The following is a 20,244-nucleotide window of genomic DNA, read 5'->3' as shown; positions in this document are numbered from 1 at the left end:
ACTAGGTGTTGGCTGTATAATGGTGACAACACGATGCAAAGTCCCTGTCCTTGGTGCTGGAGTCTGGAAGTAAACATGAATTATTGAGTGAGTTGAGGTGTTGTTGAGGGGCGGAGGGGGTGATGAGTGCAGCCAAACGAGGAGAACCTGGTCTGAGGAGCCAGCGAAAGCTTCCCAGGGAAGCCATGTGTGAGCTGCCAGCTAGGGAAAGAGAAAGAACCGTTTTCATTCAGCGAAGAATAGGAGGCCTTCTGGTTTATGCAAATGAACCCAGTCCAGAAGGAAGGATTCTAATTGGTCCCAGCAGGTGCTCCCCTGGTCACGGTCAGCACAACAGTGCGACAGTGAAGCACCTGTGTGAGCGTCTCCCTCGGGGGCCCTGAGGCCCACGCTGGCTGTCACGCCCACTGTCTTCAGATCCAGGAGATTTTTCCCTTAAATTCACATCGAGTCCTTGTTTCCCTTTCCTCTCAAACTGATTCCCCTTGACAGGCAAGTCCTTGGAGAAAGCAGCTAAGGCTTCAAATGCCATGGCTTGGTTGAGAGCCACTGAGACACCAGCACAGGGAGAGGGCAGAGCACACAGCGCAGTGGGTGGAGATGAGGCTGGGCATCAGGGGCAGGTCTGGAGCCCAGGTTCACACAACAGCACTTGTTTGTGGGCACCTAGTTAGAGCTAAAGGTCAAATAAGGGCTTCAGGAGCCTAGAAACTCTAGCCTGGCCTTCTCCAGACCCTGAGTGGCCCAGATGATAATCTCCACGGACCCAGAGCGCTTGGCTTTTTTGGAAGGCCGTACAGTGTGGCACATGGGACCCGTTGTCCAATGGGCTGGGCTTTAATCCCAGTTCTCCCACTTCCTAGCTATATGATCTCGGGCACTTACTTAAAATAGACCTCCATTTCCCCATCTGTAAAATGGGAATGATTCTAGGACAAAATGTATAGGGTTGCAGGAGGATGAAATGAGATAACCCATGTAAAGAGTATGATGTAGTGCCTGATACCAGTACTAGTTCTTTGAATCACCCCAACCACCTTGTGTGGTGGCTGTCATTCCAGTTTCAAGGTGAACAATGAGAGATCAGAGCCCATATCAGGCAGCTAGGCAGTGGGAGAGTAGAGTTCAAACCCAGATACGATACCCCCTCAGATGGGCATACGTGCTTTTGTGCACACCAGTGGTTCTTAACATGGCTCTGCCATGGACCCCTTTGACATCTGGTGAAGCCTACGGACCCATTTAAATGTATAAAATTAAATACATAGAATTATAATGGTAACCAACGATACTGAATACCAGTTCTTAAAATATTTTTTAAAAAGCAAGATATTATAATATATGTTCTTCTTTAGTAATGCATTAAATAAAGCATAGCTGCTGGTTTAAAACCACCATAATTTCTTAGTAATGACGAGCGTAAGAATATTTTGAGATATCTGCAAGAATTTTAATACAGTGGAGAAATAGCTGTGAACGCCACGGTGCTGTGTTGAATTCCATTTACAATTGACGGAAATGCTCGATTTCAGAAGTTTCCTGAAACTAAAGATGTAAATTTGCCTCACCCAAGCTCCTGGACTTCCTGAATTCTTTCTGCAGACCCTAATAGGTCATGAACTCCAGGTCAGGGACCACAGGTCTCTATTGCTTCTCAGTGAACGTCCGCTACTATTCTTTGGGACGTGGATTCCCTATGAACTTCTGCTGAAGACGACTGACTTACTTCCTTAGGGGAACATAAATGCTTGTCCATGTGCGTGGACACAACATTTGCCAGACAATTGCATGTGGTCCCCAGACCCTCAGACTCCCCGCTCAGACCCCAGAATAAGGAGCCCTCCTCCTTAAACAGATGTCAGGGTCCTTCTCCACTCAGCAGCTCCCTCCAACAGGAAAATTGTCATGTTATCCCCAAGCATACACAGTACTTCGAAAGAAAAAAAAAAAGCAGTGAGCAAAACTGACCATTTGGGAGTAGAAAGAAAACATCTTTCTTGGCCATGCAAGTCAGCAGGCAGCTTTGACCCATCACATCCCATTTCCAGGTCTGATTACTTCACAGAAACCATTTCGCGACAAGACACGGCGGTGAGGCCAGCAAAGGGCTGGATGTGGGAGTGGGGGACATGACAGAGATGCTGTTTGATTACACTAATTACTAATAATGGCCCAAACCAGGAACCCAACCACAGGTCAATTCATTTTTAAAGCCATATAATAATGCTTAGAATCGGGAATTAACTTTTATAGCCACTGGAGCAGCGGAACTTCCACTGTAACAGATTTATTACAAATTACATTTTCTCCTCAAGTGGTTAATGTAAAGACACAGCAGAAAGGACTCCTCAGTCAGACCCCCCCCCTCAAGCTAGGCTGGAACCCAAGGGTGGGTGTTCACGGGGCTGCTGCCCCGACCCCCAGACCACGCTCCCCAAATGGTACATGCCACTCGCCCAGCTCAGCACCCGCTGCTCCAGGGGGATGGGAGCAGCAACCTCCTTGCTTCCCGGAGACCTGGGCACCGTGGAGGCAACGGCCCTCTGGTGCTGTGTTCTTGGCCGCCTCATTCAGAGCCTGGAAGGGGAACGGCCGGGGGTGGTGAGCGGTGCCGACGCCCATGGTTCCCCAGGCTCCGACTTTCAGCCCAAGGAGTTTTGTGTTCAGAGAATAAGTTTTGCGTTCAGAGATAAGAATAATCTCTGCCCACAGACTCCCTGCCTTTTCAGACTAGCCATGGTCAGGTGGGGCAGCTATGGGAGCCCCGGCATCCTCAGTCGGGTCAGATTTCCCCAGCCCCCCCGGGGGAGACCCAAGCCACGAGTTTCCTGGGAGGATCCCGGGCAGGGTTTGGTATTGGCACCCTCACCCGGTCCAGCTCGCCTTCAGGCCTCCCTGTTAACCACAGCTGTGCACCAGTCAGCAGAGATGCATTCAGGGGCAGCACCCGGGGCCCTACCTTGCCGTTCCTGTCTAGCAGGCTGGCCTTGGGCCCGGGAATCTGCATGTGGAAGCCCTTCTGCTGGTTCTGACGATCAGCCTCTACTGGAAGCCCGTCTCTCTGAAAGGATCTCAGAGCTGCTTCTACCATGCGCTCCCCAGTAAGTGTAAATGGTCCACTTTGAACCCTGGGTGAACCGGCTTTGGGCCTGAGGAACAATGAGCTCTGATGCACCAGGCACCTGGGAACAGATCGGGGGTGTTGAGTGGGCAGCAGGGTGTCAGGGACTCCTGGGCTTCTGAAACATCAAGGTCATTTCCTTCCGAAGACTACAGGTTCTTAGGGGCAGAGCTGCCAGGCTCCGCTGCCAGGGGCTGGCTCTTGTCCAGACCCTGACCGGCAGCAGGGAGGTAGAGCAAACCCCGTACCCAAGCACAAAGGGTCTCCGGACCCCTGACCTCACTCTCTCCCATCCACCCATCTAGCCACCCCTCCCAGAGATCTCACTAGATCACTGACGTAGGGTTTTTTTTTTCCTTTTTTAAAAAGTTCTGGTAAAATATACATGACATAATATTTAGCACGTTAACCACTCATACGAGTGCCGTTCAGGGAATTCCCTGGCAGCCCAGTGGTAAGGACTCCGAGCTTCTACTGCAGGGGGTACGGGTTCGATCCCTGGTGGGGGAACTAAGATCCCACAAGCTGTGGGATACGGCCCCCCAAAAAAGTGCAATTCACTGGCATTAAATACATTCGCGATGTTGTGTCACCATCACCACTACTAAAATTTTCTCGTTATCCCAACTGAAACTCTGTCCCTGTTAAGCACTACCTCCCCTTCCTCCACCCCAGCCCCGGGAACCTCTACTTTACTTTCTGTCTCTACGATTTTAGCGACTCAGTTCCTTCGTGAAATCACCCAATATTTGTCCTTCTGTGTCTGCCCTATTTCACTTAGCATAAAGTTTTCAAGGTCCATCCATATTGTAAATGTGCCAAAATTTCATTCCCTTTTATATTTGAATAGTATTCCATAGTATCTATAGACCGCATTTTGTTTATCCATTCATCCGTCAATAGACACTTGGGCTGTTTCTACCGTTTGGCTACTGTGAAGAATAACACTACTATGAACATGGGTGTACAAATGTCTATTCAAGTCCCTGTTTTCAATGCTTCGGGGTATATACCTAGGAGTAGAATTGCTGGATCATATGGTAATTCTATATTTAACTTTTTGAGGAACCACCAAACCGTTTTCCACGGCAGCTGCACCATTTTACCTTCCTACCAGCAATGCATGAGGGTTCCAATTTCTCCACATCGCTTCCCACACTTGTCATGTTCTGTTTTGTAAATAGTAAGTCATCCTGGTCCGTGTGAAGTAACATCAAATTTTCCTTTCGATTCGGACTCTTCCCTAGTGACTAATGCTGTTGAGTGACCTGGGTCCCATTGTGATGAGTTTGACTTTGGGAGTATTTGTGAAAGCCCCAGAGGTCCTCAGAGACACCTGGCTGGTGTGATGGGCAGGGAAGGACTTGTTCCCTGGCCTTCGAGATGCTGTCAGCTGAGCCCACCTGTGGGTGCTGGGCAGGCCACTCCCAGCCTAGCCTGCTGCCTGGCCACCTCTCCTGCCCTCCTTGGGACTAGGGCCAGACACTTAGACACGTTCATCTCGTGAGACTTTCCAAACCCACTCAGGAAGCCTTCAGTTAGATTCCCCCAGGCCCCAAACTGGCTGGAATTTAGATTCCAACTTGAGTGTTTTTCTCCTTTAGCTAAAAACGTCTAGTTAAGAAGTAAAACTTTGGAGGTTTTTTTCCTGCCTGCTTTTGCTGTTAGAGAAAAACATTGCCCCCATTTCCTTTGACTTTAGCATTCCTGGTTCATATCACAATCACTCTGCCTGTGAAAGCCCAGGTAACAGCACCTCACCTGTGCTTCCCCCGACACACACACACACACACACACACACACACACACGCTCAGCTAGCAGGTTGCCAAGCAGGAGGGCATTCCCTCCAGCGGGCTGTGTGTGACCTCAGGCATCTAAAGTACATTAAGGAATTCATCCTTCCAAGATATCTTAGAGATATGCTTTCTTAAGGAAAGCAGCCATCTCTGACCTACCTGGTAAGTAGATGCGGGCTGAACGTTCTCTTAAAGCAAAGTTTCTTGACACCTATAGCACTAGTGCCTCCCCGTTGTCAAATGGCTTCATGTCTCAAAATCTCCAACGTGGAATTTTTTGGAAAAGCACCAGATAATATGTGAGATATAAAAATCACAAACGCCTGACCAGGGTCACGTTCCTGAACTTCTCTGCCTCTCTCTCCCCATCTGTAAAATGGGCATGATATGACCTCTTTCGTTTCCTGCAGTAAGCAGGGGCGGAGGGCAGATGTGCTGAACGGCCAGGGCTGCGGAGATAGTGGGATCCGCTTCCCCAGCTCTCAGGTGCTCTCGAGTCTAGGGTAAGCGGTAAGGGCACAAGAGCCCGAGTGGTTTGGAAATTTGAAGGAAGGCAAGGGTATCTCTGGATGTGGCACCATCACGGAATCCTCCGTGAGGAAAGGAGGGAGGTTGTGAGGACCAGTTGAGATCATGTGATTCTGAGAGGCTTGGAGATGGGACTCAGGGCCAGCTGCCCCAGGCCCCCAGCGCAGTCACGCCTGGCTGTGTCTCACAGGCCCCCTTCCCTCTCCAGTGACCGTGTGGATGGCAGGGCCACATCCTCTGGTTCCCACACTGGAGGCCCCATCAGGAAGTGGGTCACAGACACAAAAAGCTGCTTGAGGAAGGACATTAACATTCTCAACTGCTCCCCAGGGTTTGGGAAAACAAAACATTGCGTGTCGGGGTAGGGGTGGGCAGGAAGCAGGTCTGTCCTCTATCAAATTCATTCCTCTGTCTTTTACTGGAATAACTTCATTCCCATTAGTAGCTAAAACTGAGGGTGATGTGACATGATCATAAAGGTAAATACAGAGCTACAGCAGGCAGCAGGTTTAAAAGCTGATTATTTATGCAACCAACTGGCAACCCCCTCTGACAGGTGGGCAGATGCAGAACTGCTTTTTAAACGTGTATTGAAATGTTGATCTGTTGGGTTGATACTATTTTTTTATTCTTAGATTAATTAATTTATTTATTTGGGGCTGCACCTCGTGGCATGTGGGATCTTAGTTCCCCAACCAGGGATCGAACCCGTGCCCCCGGCAGTGGAAGCGTGGAGTCTTAACCACTGGACCGCCGCCAGGGAAGTCCCTGGGTTGATAACTTTTTAAAAGGCCACATTTTTAAGGAGCCGTCGTTAAGGGGGAGCTTGTTGGTCAGGGGCGTGGGGCGTGGAAACTGTTCCTAAGAGCATCGTGGTGTCTCCCGGCCACACATTTGTGAAGCGCTTCCCCTCCGAGCAGAGCAGAGGTTTTTAGGGACCTGGAATGTGTCTTTAGAAATACATTTTGGATTCATTTTTTTTCAACAGATTCTGCACATGTTGGCTCAGCTGCCATGACAAAGCACCAGGACAGGGCAGCTCAAACAACAGAAATGTATCGTCTCACTGTCTGGAGGCTGGACCAAGGTCACGGTGCCCTCAGGGTCAGTTCCTCTGAGGCCTCCCCCCTTGGCTTGTTGACTGCCGTCTCCTCCTTTTCCATGATCCTCCCCGTGAGTGTGTGTGTGTGTCCTAATCTCCCCTTGTTATCAGGACAGCAGTCCTATTGCCTTAGGGCCCACCCTAAGGACCTCATTTAACCCAATTACCTCTTTAAAGACCCTCTCTCCAAATACCCTCACAGCTGAGGTCCTGGGGGTTACAACATGAATATATGAACTTGGGGGGAACATGGCCCAGCCCGTAACAGAGTCCTTCTGCAAACATGCATTGCTCAGGGAAGGAAGAGTTTCCTGGGAATGGTGTGGGGCACAGTTCCGAGAGCTCTCCTGGTTTTGACCACTGGCTTTATTTATCTTTAAGGAGAAATATGCCAGAGGGTGATTTTAAAATAATAATAAATAAAATTACTGCCTCAAAGGAAGAAGGAACATTCCAGAAAATCCCCGTCTTGGAGGACTGTCCTGATAAGAGAGGCAAGAAGCTGGTTTCCAGAGTCAACCTTAGATGCCCCACGAGGTGGCCAGGAGGGCGGGGGGGAAGGGCATCCCGGCCGCAGAGAGCAGGAGGCAGCACCCCCAGGCCAGCCCTCGCCCCCGTGGGCAGCCGTCCCTGCTCCTGGGGGCCGTTCTCCTGCTCTGGGAGAATGGGTGGCTCTTCCCCGCGGGGATGCAGGCAGACCAGTGCCCATCTGACATGTGTCAGGTCAAATCACCAGCTCTCCTGAAAACATCTTCCTCATCTGTCACCCTCGCCTCCAGCCACCCCACACCAGCAGGGGACAGACAGACAGACAGCCCCCCTAATGATGCCAGGCAGGCAGCCCCCACAGCACTGTCCTCCTGGTCCCCCAAAGACCAGAGGAATAGTCACCATGAAGAGCGCGGTCCCTGGGGCCCACACCTCCACTTCAGAACGAAGCGTGGCTAAACGCGGGGCACCCAGAGCGGCGTGGCTGGAGGGGCGACGACCCTCGCTTTCTAGCCGGCCCATCACTTCCAAGCGGCAGAGAGAAAAGGGGGGGCCCGCTTCCCAGGGGACTGCATCATCGCAGCGTCTCTGAAGCCCCGGTCCACAGCGGCCCCCACCTGTGTGTGCAGCCCACGGCCCTGTTTCCTGTATCATTGTCACTGAATTTATTCTATTATCATCGCTGCCACCTTGGCATTTCAAACTCTGCACCAGGACAGAGACGCGTGCTCCAGCCCCTGCGTGCGTGCTCCCGGCCCACTCCCGAACGCTCTCTGCTATTGTATGAACTGGCTTTTCAGAAGTTTCCTCAGCCGGGCCCTGGCCCTCGCACGGGCAGCTGGAGGGGCAACCAGGTGCTCTGCGTCCTGGCAGCTGCTACGGCAGGGCAGGCGGGCGGGCCTTCCTTCCCAACAATGGTCCCTCTGCCCCCCATCCCCTCTCTCCTTTGGGGGCCCCGCCCCCTGGGAAGCTGTGGGAAAGAGGATGGTGAAATGAAGGGGCAGAGGGAGGGAAGAAATAACAGCTCACGGGCACCAAGCGTGGCTGCGTGTACAGCGGGTGGAGGAAAGAGGGGCGCCCCGAGTACCCAGGACAGGCAACTTGGAGGCCAGGGCGCTGACACAAAAACTTTGCAAGAAGTTAAAAAGCAGAGGGGAGGGAAGAGGGAAGGTCTTGCAGGGTGGGAAGTGGGGAAAGAAGAGGAGATCCTCTCTGGCCACACTGAGCCCCAGAGAGGAGCAGAGGGGCAAACCAAGGCAGGGCCCTGGCATTGCCCCCCCCACCCCCAGGGAGCTTGCCCACAGCCTGGCGCACCTGCCTCTTGGGCGACGACGGGGCACGCTGCCTGGCCACTGCCACTCAGAGTGCCACCCTCCCAGCTTTTGTTCTTCTCTTCCCAAAGTAGCCGTGCTTTGTTCTAAAGTGGGGACAAGGGCCGCAGGGACCATGCACAGGACAGAGGGTCTTCTGCTTGGAGGACATCGGGAAGAGGCTTGGTTGAAGCAAGAGCCCTTGAATGGCCCCTCGGGTTCCCCTCAGACTGTGCACACACTCACGGGCACGACTCAGGCATTGATGCTCCGGTGCCCAGATGCTGCCCCTGGGCACACAGACGGGACTCGCCGTCCAGTCGCCCTCAACAGTCCAGCCCACACCATGCTGGTCTTCTAAGCTCATTCGCCCGCAATTAATTATAAAGCAAAATCTAAACCCTGAGGATGCCACCTCTCCTTTTCCCGTTATCCAGCGGAGTGACAGGCACAGAGGAGCCCTCAGGCTGCACGGGAATGTAAACGGTGGTTAAAAAATACCTGGCACGGGGAGGGTAGGAGCAAGGTGCAGGGCCCCCCCAGCCTCAGAGCAGCTCCACCAGAAACGGCCGCGCCCCTGCCACGCCCGGCATTGCAGCATCCCGGGGCCCGCGGCTGGCTGCCGGCTGCCGACTGCATCCCCAGGAAGGACCCCAGGGTGGCCACGGCTCCAGGGGGAGGCTGTGGTGCTTCTGAGCGTGGGAGGCACTCACGGTGGTAAACATTTCCGCGCCCTGAGATGGGGAGGCTGGGGGATGTGAGACTATTATCACAGGGGCTCGTTAGCCTCGAGCCCAGATAGAAAGCCAGAGCCTGGGACTGCTTTCTTGGTAGGATTTCTTTTGAATCCTTGTATATTACACGAACACGAATTAAGCTCTGATGAATGTGATATTAATTAATTACATGAAAATCCACGTGGGAGAGGGATGCCCCGCAGATCCCGGGGAGGAAGGAAGGCTGCATAAACGTACTTATTATTTCTCCCTCAAGAACCTGGAGGCCCATCGCGGGCAGCAGATGCGGCTCCGCAGGGTTGAAAGCTTCTGGCTCCGTTACAGAGGAGGAAAGCGGGGGCACCGGGGGTGACACCCACGTGGAGGAGGGGGGAGGGGAGGGAGGACGCTGGCACAGGCTGTCATCTCCTCTCACTGCCAGCATGGGGCCGACATCCACGTCATACGTCCTAAGCCGGCTGCCCCCAGCCCTGAGCTCCGCAAGCCTCAAGCAGGGTCTTCACTGCTTTTTAAGAGCCGTTTAGAAAAACCTGGCCGGAGGAGGACGGTTCTCCAAAATACCTTGCAGGGGCCTCTTAAACCTCCCTCTCCAACTCTGAGTCCCTGGGGTCGGGGCCGCTGCCACAGAAACCTCCCCCCTCACCCAAAAAAAAGACACTTCTGAGGAGAAATGTAAGACTGAACTTGAAAATCAGGAGGGGGACGCTGCAGCCTGGGCTTTAAACCGTTCGGCTGTCAGCGGCCACTTCCCAGGTGGCTCTTGGATACTGGCACCCCTCCCAGTACCTCCAACTTGAGCACCTACACCTTCAGGAGATTTCTTCAGGGAGCTGAGCAGACCCGCGGGGCGGGGGGCCCCCAGCAGGATCCGGGCCAGATGGGGAGAGACACGGCAGGTGCAGAGAAGGGAGCCAGAGGTCAGGTCCAGAGACCCCCCCCCCCAAAGGCATGAGCTGTGGGTGTAGGCAGTGGGGTTAGGTCCGTCTGAATTAGGTCCACCTGGAAGGTGAGGGAAGCAGGGGGCAGCAAGACTTGAGTCCAGGGGAGGGGAGCGCCTGCAGCAAGTACTGCTTTGACACAGCTGGAGAGGTTCCCCGCTTGAAGGGACTCTTGCATTAACGCTGTCACAACCGTCACTGCAGGGACAGGCCTGCGGCTGCAGGTGGAAACTACTGAGTCACCAGGTGGGGGCAGGGAAGTAAGAGGGAGGAGCAGAGCACACCGGTCCCCTGTAATCCTCCCTCCTCCTCTTCCAGGAAGCCCCCTCGGCTTTCCCTCTCCTTGATATGAACATTGGTCAGATGCTGGAGTCTAACATCATGCTTAGGGACGAGGTTTCTGCTTTATTTAATATTAGGGATTCCCTATAGACGGAATGTCTGTGTTCTCCCCAAATTCATTTGTTAAATTCCAGCGCCCAAGGGGATGGTATTAGAAAGTGGGGCCTCGAGAGAGCACCAGGTCGTGAGGGTAGAGCCTTCCCAGATGGAATTAGTGTTCTGACAAAAAGGACTCCAGAGAGCACCCTTGCCCCTTCTGCCCCGTGAGGACACAAAGAGAAGGTGCGTTCTATGAACAGTAAGCAGCCTCTTACCAGGCACCAAATCTGCCGGCATCTTGTTGGACGCCCAGCCTCCAGAGCTGTGAGTGGAGTGTCTGTTGTCCATAAGCCACCTAGTCTATGGCATTTTTATTAAAGCAGCCCAAATCCCTAAGAGGGATTCTTTCTGCCGGACGGAACCAAGGCTTAAATGTTCTGCAGCACCAGACGTTGCGTGTGTGTTCACAAGCCATTTCCCTTACCTCACCTGGGCTGGGGACCCAGGGAAACTCAAGACACATCTGGAGGTAAAGCAGATCCTATTATTCTCTCCAAAGACCAAAGGAGAATTTTTCTGCCCGTCTGCGCTGGGTATTCTCATTCAGCACCCATTCCTACCACTTTGTGTCAGGGGAGATAGAACGCTAAGAGCCTCATCTCCCAGACAGCCTGGCTTTTGTAGAACCAGATGAGGGTGATTTAGGGGCTGCCAACAGATGCACTCGTGTAATCTTTGAACAGAGAAATCCTAACTCTTTTCTGTGGTGGTGGAGATTCACGAGTGAGTTTCTCGCTCCCGAGGCCACCTTTCACTGCCTGGTCTGAAGCAGTGGTGATGCCAGGACCTCTGGATCACAGCTGCAGGGCACGAGCTTGAAATTAGTGATGCCTCCTCATTCCCACTGTTTCCACCTTCCATGAATCTTCTAAGCACCTACTTTCCCATATTCAATCCCTTTTGGCTTCAAACACCCAGAGTGGTTTCTGACTTTAAAGTCACAACTTTTAACAGTTCATCGGTAAGTACAACACTTGCTGTCAGTTTGGGGTAGACCACCATTATTATTAGATTAAGCCTTCATTATTATGATTCAAAAGTGGCCACTGAATTGTACCATGTACCTTTTCTGTATCTGTTGAGATTGTCTAGTCCTGTGGTGTTTAAACCTTAATCTGTTGGAGGTACTTCTGGGCTAGGGTGGGGTTCTGGGCTTTAAGTAGTAAACCGGACAAAATTGTCGAACAATCAACCTTTTGGGGACACTGGGAATCAAGTAAAGACAAACGATAAGCTGAGAAGCTCTTGTTCTCGGAAAACTGCTAGAGCTTCAGGTGAGAATAGCAAGGACTGTGGTCTTCTTACCTGGGGCTGACCCCACCCTCCCTGCGTGAGGTGAGCAATACAGCTGTATCGGGGTGGGGATTGATTCGGGACAAGGGGGAAAACCACAGTTTTGTAATGCATTCTGAGCTGAGACAAGCAGCAAACCAGGCAGAAATTTACCAGGGAGAACCTGGAAAGGAGAAAGCTCTGGGAGCCCTGAAATCAGTTTTCCAAAATACCTGGCTGAATGGGGAACAACGTGCACTCAGGGCGCCTGAGGGAGGCCAGAGGGAGGCCGCCATAAAGGACGAGCCAAGGGAGGCTGGGCTTTGAGTCCACTCCAGAGGGAAGAGGCTTGGGGCTCCGGGTGTCCGAGCACGAACTGTCAAAATCATTGGCTGGGGCTTCCCTGGTGGCGCAGTGGTTGAGAGTCCGCCTGCCGATGCAGGGGACGCGGGTTCGTGCCCCGGTCCGGGAAGATCCCACGTGCCGCGGAGCGGCTGGGCCCGTGAGCCATGGCCGCTGAGCCTGCGCGTCCGGAGCCTGTGCTCCGCAACGGGAGAGGCCACAGCAGTGAGAGGCCCGCGTACCGCAAAAAAAAAAAAAAAAAAAAAATCATTGGCAGCCCACTAAGCAATGCAGACTCAGGGGTGACTCTGAGAACGGCAGGCTGAAAAGCCAAAAATGTGAGAACAGACATGAGCGGCCACGCACCTGGGGGAACAGATCCTACAGGTGAGTCAAAAACAAAAACAAAACTCAGAAAAATAAAGAGATCCAGTGGTTAGGACTCTGATTTCACTGCCATGGGCCCAGGTTCAATCCCTGGTTGGGGAACTAAGATCCTACAAGCCTCATGGTGTGGCCAAAAACAAAAAAAAAGAAAAAAGAAAGAGAATCCAGAGTTACTGCACTGTATTATTTTAAATGTCCACTTTTGATAAAAAGTTATGAGACCTGCAAACAAACAGGGAAGCACGAGCCACATCCAGGGAAACACAGCAGTGGCTCTGTGCCCTGACGCGGCCGTTAGTTTCCAGGCAGCTCTTAGAAATCTGTTCAAAGAACTAAAGGATAGAGAAACTGTTAAAACGACAAATTGTATGTTATGTATCTTTTACCACTATCTTTAACCTGAATGTGGGAGGGAAAGAAAAGAACTAAAGGAAACTATGTTCAAAGAATGAACGAAAACGTGATGACCGCTCCACAAATAGTTTTAGTAGAGAAATAGGAATGATCATTCTAGAGATTACAGGTGAAATAACTGAAATGAAAAATTCCCAAGATGGGCTCAACGGCAGATCTGAGATCATAGAAACAACCAATAACTGCCTAGAGATGGAACTGCTGATTTACAGAGCAGGCGTATGTTTCACTCCATGAAGGAACTTTCAGGAAATTAGGAGAGTTCTGCTTGTTCCGCATCTTTGCCAATACTTACCATGATCAGAGCCTGAATTTTATTGGATGTGAATCAGTATCTCCTTGTGGTTTTCACTTACAATGTGATGGCAAATGAAGTTACCCAGGTGTTGACGTGCCGACTGACCTGTATCTGTAGCCTGCTATCTTCTTTTGTGTAATATTTGCTTTGCCCATTTTTGAATGGATTGTTTAATTGAATTTTAGCAATTCTTTATGTGTCCTGGGTTCAAGCCTTTTGTCAGATGTATGTTTTGCAGATGTTTTCCCCCAGTTGGTGACATGCCTTTTCACTTTCTGAATGACATAGCATGGACTGCGTAAAGCAAATATAATTAGAAATTTTCAAAATTGACAAAGTCATAATCACAGTGGGAAACTTCAACACACGTCTCAGGAACGGGCAGGTCAAACGTACCAAAAATAAAATAACTCCATAAAGAATTTCAATAGCGGTTATAACCAGTGTGAACATCCCATGGCAGCTGCTCTGATGGGCTTCATGAATTCTCAGTCTATACAGAGGTGCCCAGTCATCCAAGACCCAAGGGCTATTTATATCGCACTCCCACAGAATAAATCTCAATGTCAAAATACGAGTTTAAGCCCAGTTTGGCAAATTCTTCTTCTTCTTTTTTTTTTGGCAAATTACTCTTTAAACGAGACCATCCAGTGCAGTAAGAATATAGGAAGATGGTCTGTCCTGTCCATCTTTGGCATATATATAGGTCCACCCTTTCGGAGGATAACTTGGCAATATATATCAAAATTATAAATGCATGCCCTTTGGCCCAGTAATTCCACCATCTGGAACCTACGCTGCTGAAACATTTGAACACCTGTGCAAATATATGCGGTCAAGAATGCTTTTGAGGGCTTCCCTGGTGGCACAGCGGTTGAGGATCTGCCTGCCAATGCAGGGGACATGGGTTCGAGCCCTGGTCTGGGAAGATCCCACATGCCGCGGAGCAACTAAGCCCGTGCGCCACAACTGCTGAGCCTGTGTGCCACAACTACTGAAGCCCAAGCACCTAGCGCCCGTGCTCCGCAACAAGAGAAGCCACCGTAATGAGAAACCTGTGCACCGCAACAAAGAGCCCCCGCTCTCTGCAACTAGAGAAAAGCCCGTGTGCAGCAACGAAGACTCAACGCAGCCAAAAATAAAACAAAATAAAAATAAATTTGTTAAAAAAAAAAAAAGAATGCTTTTGAAGGTGACATTAGGTGTGGCAATGCAGGTGGCAAAAGTTTTGCAGTCTGGCTCCAAGCAAGATGTCTCCCACCCATCTGTGGACCTCCCCTGGTGAGCTCCCTGACATTCCCTTATGCTCACTTCCGGGGAAAGGGCAGCCCCAGTCATGGAGACTGGTTTGACTATTTTGTGAAATGTTCTCTGAGCTGATCGCAGTAGAATCACAAGAAGTACACAGCGCACAAGAAAGGTTCCTTCCGTATCTGTTATGAGCCCTCAAGGCTTTCACAGTATGATCCCTGCCTATGTTCTGCCCCCCGCCCACACCTGCCAGCTTCCAGCCGCCCCTCCAGCTCCATGGAATTCCTAACTCACCTTTGATCCACTTGTGCTGCTTCACGCCTTCAGGTCCTAAGGCTCACCTTCCCCTCAACTGAGTGCTCCCACCTCCCCTGCTTCATCTCTTCACCCCCTTTCCATCCTTCACAACCCAGCTCCTGCATCCCCACGTCACTGCTTTGCACAGCACAGCTCCACCTGATTTGGGTGCCATGCCCTCAGCTCCTCAATGCCAACTCCATCTGGAACTGTAGTCATGATACAGTCACCTGTCTTCCCCACCAGACAACAAAGTCCCATCTTTTAGGACTTAGGCTCCCCATAGGGATCATAGTGTCTGGCACGTGGAGTTTCCCCCGCAAAAATATTTCTAAGATAAACAGCGGGGCTTCCCTGGTGGCACAGTGGTTAAGAATCTGCCTGCCAATGCAGGGGACATGGGTTCCATCCCTGGTCCGGGAAGATCCCACATGCCACGGAGCAACTAAGCCCGTGTGCCACAACTACTGAGGCCCACGTGCCACAACTACTGAGCCCGAGCGCAGTAAGTACTGGAGCCCGCGCGCCTAGAGCCCGTGCTCAGCGGCAGGAGAGGCCACCACAATGAGAAGCGCCGCAACGAGGAGCGGCCCCCGCTTGCCGCAACTGAAGAAAGCCCGCGTGCAGCAACAAAGACCCAATGCAGCCAAAAATAATAAACAAATCTAAAAAAAGTTTTTTAAATAAACAAATAAACAGCTAATCACATGAATGCAGAGAGAGGAGCAGGAATTCCCTACAGGTCCAGTGGTTAGGACTCTGCGCTTTCACTGCCGAGGGTGCAGGTTCAATCCCTGGTTGGGGAACTAAGAACCCGTGGCGTAGCCAAAAAAAAAGAGAGAGAGAGAGAGAGGAACAAAAGTGGGGCACTCAGTGCATCAGGGAGCAGTAAAGGAACTGGCTGAATAATAGAACCTAGGGAGATGGGCAGATTACACCTTTCAGTGGGCTTCCATCCACACCGATGATCAAACTAGGTGAATTCAGAGCTTCGGAGGAAGGCACGGTTGCAAAGAGCAAGTTCGGTTTCCTTTGGGAGCTGCTGAACATTCAATTAACCTTTCTAATCTCCGAAAAGCAGCACAGACCCCGATCTGCACTTTTGTGTGCTCTGCAGCCGACTGGGGGTGGGGATGGCAAATGGCAGCCTTGGTTCGGAGCGTTAAAGAGAAAACTATTAAAGCAGCATATTTTTTAGAAGAGCGAGTACGAAGAAGAATTACAAGAACCCCCTAAATTACAAGTGTGGGTTACAGTAATTGCTAAATTACAGAGTTCCAACTTTATGAGACACACACCCCCTCAGCTTCCACAGTTTTCCAGGGCTGTCTCGAGCTGACAAAAGCCAAAAAGCTCTGTGGGAAGCCTGGCAGGGAGCTGAGCGGGGCTTCGGGAGCCCCCATCACGGGCAGCGCTGGAATGCAGAGATGGGCCGGGACCAGTGAAGTTTCTGTTCTGTAATAGCAAATTCCTGTGGGGGACAGCGCAGCCTGCGCTGGGGTTTGCAGGCAGAACTGGGATGTTGGCCTTTTTTGACTACAGTAAGTCCCCTGCATACGAACAAGTTCCATTCCGAGAGCTCATCTATAAGTTCAATTTGTTCATAAGTCCAACAAAGTTAGACTAGGTACCCAACTAACACAATCGGCTATATAGTACTGTACTGTAATAGGTTTACAATACTCTTCACACAAATCATACATAAAAAACAAACACACAAAATAAAGAGAACATTTTTAATCTCACAGTACAGTACTGTACCTTGAAAAGTACAGTAGTACCAGCTACATCACCACTGCTTTTACGCTTGCTTCCAACATCTTGGGCTTGAAATACAGATACTGTACTACTGTACTCTATACAGCACTGCACAGTAAGTACACAAAAGCACAACCACTTGTAGAGGATGCCCACAAGTGACAATGCGCGCCGGACATGTAAACTAACTTACGTGATTGGACATGCGAAGGCACGTTCGCATCTTTGAAAGTTCGCAACTTGAAGGCTCGTATGTAGCGGACTTCCTGTACGTGGAAGCAGCAGTGGCCTGTAGCCAATTGATTTGGAAATACTGAGAATTTTTCCAGGGTCTTTGAAGGCACTGGATTCAGGCCGGTCTCCATCATTATTTTCAGCATTCCCACCTGTACCATCTAAAGTTTCAAGGATAAGTTCTCTCCTCCCCTGAGAATTACCACCCATCTCTGCACACCAGCGGTCTCCTGTTGAATATCACGTCCCCCCTCCACATACCATGTTCATATCCTCGGCGGCTCCGGACACACCAGCTGCATACAGGTGTGTCCCACCTACATTGTTCATATAGACACACATTATGCTTTTCACGCTGTCTCCAAGCACTTAAGGGAAAGACCTGATCCCACCTTCAAAACATTTAAAGTGAGTGGGGAGGTGAACCTAAAACTTCGTCAAAGTCCAGACGCAGCTCACCTGCATATTAGATTGACAGCCCCTCACAGTCATGGCCTGATGGAGGAAGGGGCAGGTTCTTTTTCCAGGGAAAATATATCTGTTTTACATACTACTGTTTTTTTACACACGATATATGGAGTAAATAAAAAATGACATGCAGGGAAGTCCCTGGCAGTCCTGTGGTTAGGATTCCACGTTTCCACTGCAGGGGGCATGGGTTCGATCCCTGGCCAGGGAACTAAGATCCCGCATGCCACCTGGTGTGGCCAAAAAAAATAAATGACATGCAAGGAAGCAGGCCACGTGTGGGAGGGTGGGGGAGAGGTTCAGGTCACAGCTGCTCCTGAAGGGCTGCTAAGCGGAGCCCAGCCCCACACTGGGTCCTTGCCTGCTTCTCAAGACTAGCGCCTACACGTCGGCCCCCTCTAAACCATCCTAGCCCCTAAGGAAGTGGCCTTCTAGGCACCTTTAAATGAAATCCTATGACGTTTCCACGGGTCCAACAGGCTTCTGCCCTCATGAGGCTTCTGCTCTAGTGCAGGAGTCTTGGGGCCTATGATGAGTGTAGTCGGCCAGTGTCCCCCAAAATTCACGTCTACCGGAATCTCAGAATGCGACCTTATTTGGAAATAGGGTCATTGCAGATGTACTTAGTTAAGTCAAGAGAGGTCGTACTGGATTCGGGGGCCCTAAATCCAACGACAGGTGTTCTTATGAGAAGAGGTGAGACACACAGCGTAGACAGATGCAGAGACTGAAGCGGCGCTGCCACAAGCCACGTGATGCCAGGAGCCACCAGAAGCTGGAAGCAGCAAGGAAGGATCCTGCCCTAGAGCCTTCGGGGCGGGTGGGCTGTGTAGGGACAGGCAGGTGGGGGGCCGGGCCCTTGTCCCCTCCTTCCACCAGGCAGCTCAGTTCTCTTGTTTTTTTTTTTTTTTTAATTGAAGTATAGTTGATTTATAATATTGTATTAGTTTCAGGTGTATAGCAAAGTGATTCGGTTATACACACATATATGTGTATATCTATATTCTTTTTTTTCAGTTCTTTTCCATTATAGGTTATTACAAGATAGTGAATATAGTTCCCTGTGCTATACAGTAGGACATTGTTGTTTATCTATTTTATATATAGTAGTGTGTATTTTATATATAGTAGTGTGTATCCCAATTTATCCCTCCCCTCCCTTCCCCTTTGGTAACCAGTTTTTCTTTGTCTGTGAGTCTGTTTCTGTTTTGTAAATAAGTTCATTTGCACTATTTTATAGATTCCACATATAAGTGATATCATAAGATATTTGTCTTTATCTGACTTACTTCACTTAGTATGATCATCTCTAGGCCTATCCATGTCGCTGCAAATGGCATTATTTCATTCATTTTTATGGCCGAGTAATATTCCATTGTATATATGTACCACATCCTCTTCATCAATTCATCTGTTGATGGACACTTAGGTTGCTTCCAGGTCTTGGCTTTTGTAAATAGTGCTGCTATGAACATTGGTGTGCATGTATCTTTTCGAATTAGAGCGTTCGTCTCTTCCAGATACGTGTTATATATGCCCAGGAGTGGGATTGCTGGATCATATGGTAGCTCTATTTTTAGTTTTTTAAGGAAACTCTGTACTGTTTTCCAGTTCTCTTGTGTGATATAACCAGGTTTGTGGGTTACATTTTATCTTATTTTATTTTTAACTTTTTAAAATATTTATTTTATTTTTGTTTATTTTATTTTTGGCTGCATTGGGTTTTTGTTGCCGCACGTGGGCTTTCTCTAGTTGCGGCGAGCGGGGGCTACTCTTCATTGCGGTGTGCAGGCTTCTCATTGTGGTGGCTTCTCTTGTTGCAGAGCACGGGCTCTAGGCACGCAGCTTCAGTAGTTGTGGCACGTGGGCATTAGTAGTTGTGGCTCATGGGCTCTAGAGCGCAGGCTCAGTAGTTGTGGCGCACGGGCTTAGTTGCTCCGCGCCATGTGGGATCTTCCCGGACCAGGGATCGAACCCGTGTCCCCTGCATTGGCAGGCGGATTCTTAACCACTGAGCCACCAGGGAAGCCCCACATTTTATTTTAAAACCCAGCATTAGATACAGCTCAGGACAAGAGAGACTGCCCACACACACCTTAACCCGCACCCAATACATACTGTCTTTCCTGCACATACATGACTTTATAGTCACAAGAGGCCAAATCAGCCAGCTCAGCGTCCCCCAGGAGCCCTCTGTCATGTCAGAACCCAGACCTCCTCACCCCTCTTATCAGAGCTTTTTCACAGAAGTCACACCCAAAACTTGGTTTGCAACACGAGACACAGGACACCCGGTTAAAGTTGAACTTTGTACACATAATGAATAATAGTGTAGTGTAAATCCCCTGCAATATTTGGAACATACATATACTAAAAAAAAAAATAATAATAATAATCATTTGTGACTTATCTGAGATTCAGATTTAACTGGGCGTCCTGCATTTCTGTTCACTGAATCTGGCAGCCCTAGGAACTCGGCTGGGAGGTGCCTATTCACCCCCCACCCCTCACACCCCACCCAGTCACCCCTCCCACTCCCTCAATCTCTCTGTGCCTTCCAGGGACCCCGTGGTTTGGCCGGCCCTGCTCTCAGCAGCCTCTCCCAAGGCCCTCATGGATTTGGGCTGCTTCTTACTCCGGGACAGGCCCCCCTCCGCTCTCACACCACATCCTGCCGAGGTGCAGGGGCCCCCTCCCTGCACCCCCATCACCCAAGGGGTACACCTGGAGCCACATCCGCCGCTGAGAGACGGGCCTGCTCCAGGCCCAGTGGGGCTGAGACCCAGACATTTTGTTTTAACACTCATTTTGCAAATTGTGGTAAACTACACATAACATAAAATCTACCATTTCAGCCACTTAAAACTGTACAGCTCAGTGGCACTAAGCCCATTTGTGCTGTTGTGCAAACATCACCACCATCCCCCTCCTGAACGTTTTCTCTTCCCAAACTGAAGTTCTGTCCCCATTAAACGCTCCCCCTTGCCCGCTGCCCCAGCCCCTGGCACCCTAGCCAAGGATGTTCTGAGGGTAAGAAATTCTGAAGATGTCCATCCAGGA

Source organism: Leucopleurus acutus (assembly GCF_964270905.1).
Source record: "Leucopleurus acutus genome assembly, chromosome: 19".
NCBI classification, from domain to species: Eukaryota; Metazoa; Chordata; class Mammalia; order Artiodactyla; family Delphinidae; genus Leucopleurus; species Leucopleurus acutus.
Note: the sequence above shows the minus strand (reverse complement) of the source record.